The 4441-nt window shown below is 42.3% G+C and overlaps 1 pseudogene; it reads right to left on the reverse strand.

Moving 5' to 3' along the window:
* Positions 1-1613: 1613 nt before the first annotated feature.
* On the reverse strand, positions 1614-4232 carry LOC102919326 (unconventional myosin-Vb pseudogene; annotated as a pseudogene).
* Positions 4233-4441: the final 209 nt, after the last annotated feature.

Below are 4441 nucleotides of genomic sequence, written 5' to 3' on the forward strand. Positions count from 1 at the left end.
AATGGAGCTCTGGGAATCCAGCAGAAGAAGGGGAGGAATGATTCTAGCAGTCAGAAGGGATAGAGGACACCATGAAAATGTGGTCTGCAGAATCAACTAAGCAGGTCTCATAATGGCTCACAGAGACTGGACCGACAAACGTGGAGTTAGTATGGGTCTTAGCTTGGTCCTCTGCATATATGTTACAATTGTGTACCTTGGAGATGGTTTATAGCTAGAGTTTTCTCCAGTCCTGCTCAAGTCTGCAGCCGCTCAGACACAAGTAAACACACAGAGACTTACATTACTTATAAACGGTGTGGCCATGGCAGGCTTCTTGCTATCTACTTCTTATATCTTAAATTAACCCATTTCTACTAATCTATAAGTCACCACATGGCTTGTGGCTTATGGGTACTTCACATCTTGATTCTCATGGTGGCAGCTAGTAGTGTCTCCTGACTCAGCCTTCCACTTCCCAGAATTCTCCTCTCTGTTTATCCTGCCTATACTATACTTCCGGCCTGGCTACTGGCCAATCAGCATTTTATTTATCAATCAATCAGAGCAACACAATCACAGCAAACAGAAAGACATCCCCAGCAGGTGCTGTGGTGGGACGGCCTAAGAGTGGGAGTGTGCGTGGGGTGTTACTTACTCTTTTGCCTGTGCTTGGGACACTTTTATCTATACTCTTATTAGGTTTCCTTATCCAGCCTTGATATACAGGTTTGTGCTTTGTCTTATTGTAACTTATTATACTGCATTTGGTTGATATCTCTAGGAGGCCTACTGTTTTCTGAAGAGAAATGGAGGAGGAGTGGATCTGGAGAAGAGGGGAAGGGGGACTAGAAGGAGTAGAGAGGGGGAAACTCTAATATATGAGAGAAGAATAAAAAAACTGAAGTTTAAGAAGTCACTTTGAGCTGAGTGGTGGTGGTGTATGCCTTTAATCCTAGTACTCAGTAGGCAGAGGCAGGCAGACCTTTGAGTTTAAGGCCCATCTGGTCTACATAGGGAGTTCCAGGACACAGTGCTACACAGAGAAAACCTGTCTTAAAATAAATAAATAAATAAATAAATAAATAAATAAATAAATAAACATCACTTTGTTGTGATGGAATGTGATAACTGTATATTCTTTGTAGCTTTATGCTGGTAAACTATTAACTTCATTATCTCATATGTGGTCATTGCTTATATCTTTGTGATCATCTTTTTTAATCTTTAAATGTTCTTTATAGAATGCAAAATAATGAATCAGGGTTAATAATATGGCTCTTTAGGTAAAAATGCTTGTCATCCTGCCGGACAACATGATTTTAAGTCCTAGAATGGACATGGTGAAAGAGAACCTATCTCTACATGTCATAGCGTGCCTATGACCCTCCCTCCTTCTTAAAAATCAAAATAATGAGCCTTCCTTGTATGTATCAGACTTTCTGTGTAAATCTGTTCAAAGTTTGGCAATACTTGATGACAATCTTCATCAGACAAAGCTTATATTGTTAATATTTTAATATTCTTTATCCCTGGCATTCTGGCAACAAGATGCCATCCATAAAATTGAAGGGATTGAATTAAAAGCAAACTTCTATCCAAAGCACAATTCACCCAAACCTATTTCTTTCTTTTTTTTTTTTTCACATTTCAAGTATTTTTATTCTGAACAGTATATACAAAAACTAATGACAATGTGCGTCACTTTGTTTAGTTCAGTAGTCTCCACGGGTTCTCTAACTCTGGTTTGATCTACTTCGGGCATAGTTAACAAACCCAGAATTCTCTCAGCTGACTGTACGTGCTTCCTGGTTTGCCTTGGAATCACACAGCCTCAGACTTCATTGAGAAACTCCAGATTGAGGCATGCCGGGATGTGGATTGAGTCCATGGTCAGAGAAGATGGATTAAAAGGAAACAGAACAGGAAACATGTGTTTGGAGTCCAGCAGTAGCTGCTGGGGGTCATTCCTCTCTTGTAGCTGAGCCTGGATTGTTCGTATAAAGGACACTGTCACTCGTTCCTCAAATTCATTCAAGGGGGTGTAAAGGTTTAAAATTTTGACGATCTGCTGGGTGCTGAGGGAGGTACACAGAGAGCAGATGGCCTCTGCATCCTCATGTGTTTTCTTCTTCAGCTGGAGGAGCTGGGCTGCCTGGATCAACGGTTCCATGGTCTGAACTGCTCCACTCTGGTGAAGGTTTTGTCCTCGAAGCCACTCTTCAAATTGGCTTATGTTGTACCTGAGCTGCATGCCTGTGCTCCAGGAGCAGGCATCTTTCCGCAGGAGCAGGTTGTTAAGGGTCACGGCGTTGATCATGTAGAAGAGCTGTTTGAACACCTGAAGGATGATCTCAGGGTCCAGGCCCTGGTCACACATGACTGTATGAAACGAATTCATCTGGCGGATGATAGCCTCCAGGCAGTAGGAGTTCTCTCCATCCACCATGCTGGAGGCACGCCAGACAGCCCCTGGATACTCTCATTTTCCAACAAGGCCGAAACGATCATAGGTTGTAACAGGCCCTCTGCGATTTTAATGAGCTGCTGATAGATCTGAATGGAAAGGTCGCTTAGCACCTGCCGATATTCAGTGAGGTCAAAGTTCTTTTATAATGGGCATCTTTAGAGGAACATTTATTTATTTTTCTGTTTTTTCCTGTTTGAAACATTAAACTCAATTTATCCTAAATTTCAAAGGCTTATTAAATATTCCCCAATGTAGCATGAATCTTAAAAGCTGGCAATGGTCGAGAGACGGCAGGAACTGACCTACTCTGGTGATGGGATGGCCAGACACCCTGTTAGTTTTGCCATAAGCCCCATCCAAGGAAGGTCTGAGGAATCTGGATGCAGACATCCACGACTGGGCCCCCGGTGGAGCGCTGGGAGTCTAATTAGTGAGAAAGAAGAGGGTTTATATGAGCGAGAATTGTTGAAGCCAAGGTTGGATAAAGCACAGGGACAAATAACCAAATGAATGGAAGCACAGGATCAATGAACCAAAGGCTGAGGGGCCCCCAACTGGATCAGGCCCCCTGAACGAGTGAGACAGTCATTTGGCTTGATCTGTTTGGGAGGCAGCTGTGTGTTGGTGCTGGGTCCTGGGCTCGTTGCATGAGTTGGCTGTTTGAATCCTGGGACCTATGCAGGGACGCTTGGCTCGGTCTGGGAGGGGGGGACTGGACCTGGCGGGACTGAGTCTACCAGGTCGATCCTGGTCCTCGGGGGAGACCTTGATCTGGAGGAGGTAGGAATGGGGGGTGGGGTGGGGGGAGGGGGAGGGGGCGAGAGTGGGAGAACAGGGGAATCTGTGGCTATTATGTTGAACTGAATGATGTTGTAAAATAAATTTACTAAAAAAAAAAAAAAAAAAAAAAAAAAAAAAAAAAAAAAAAAGTTCTTATTAATAAAATTAAACCCAAGGCCAGTTATTGGGGTGAATACTGGAAGGTCAGAGAGACAGAACAAGCCACAGCTATCTCACCTTGCCAATTCCTCAGCTGGTCCTGTTTCCTCAGCTTGGAAGCCTCTGAGTCCTCATCCAGAATGAATCTCAGCTGAACTGTATTGCTGAAAGTTTAACCAGTCAAATACTTAACCAGCCAAAATGCTTCTAGTTTCTGGTCCTCACACCTTATATACCTTTCTGCTTTCTACCACCACTCTCTGGGATTAAAGGCTGGCTTTCTGGGATTAAAGGCGTGTCACCATGCTTGGCTGTTTCCAATATGGCCTTGAACTCACAGAGATCCAGAGGGATTTCTATCTCTGGAATGCCAGGATTAAAGGCGTGTGCTATCACTGCCTAACTAGTGGCTTTTCTGTTCTCTGACCCCAGATAAGTTTATTAAAGTACACAATATTTTGGGGAACACAATACCACCACACCCCAATATTTAGTTTGTCCTGGTTCTAATCTTGTCAGAGTGTACATAAGCAAATAAACTCTTATCATGCTTCTTTTTAACTTTAAGTATTTTTTCTTTTTCAAAATAATTTAACGTGAGTTAGGAATGGATCCATAAAACAGTATGGAATTATGCAAAATTTGCACATTAAATCCTGGGCTCGGGGTATCAGTGACTTCATAATACTTTAAATTCATGATTCATTTATTTGTCTTAAATTGATTGCTTTAGTCTATTGCTAGAAATTTGGTACATATATCTTAATGTGCAATCTGATTATGTGTATTACCATCCCTTGCTCTCACTATGGTTTATCAGTTGCCCTCCTCTGACCAAAGTCATGTTGGATTCATATTCCTTTTCTTTGTCATTCAGGAGTCAACTATTAAGCAAGAGAAACTTATTTTTCTATTTGCCTTCCCTAGGGACAACTTCTCTGGCCAAGGACAGTACTGAATTTCTAAAAGGAATGCACCATTAGGCATGTTTTATTGGAATTAGGGGGGTTGGCCTAGTTCATGTCTTTCAATTTGTCTGCAGTGTCCCTCATA

Source organism: Peromyscus maniculatus, chromosome 12 (genome assembly GCF_049852395.1).
Source record: "Peromyscus maniculatus bairdii isolate BWxNUB_F1_BW_parent chromosome 12, HU_Pman_BW_mat_3.1, whole genome shotgun sequence".
Taxonomy (NCBI): Eukaryota; Metazoa; Chordata; class Mammalia; order Rodentia; family Cricetidae; genus Peromyscus; species Peromyscus maniculatus.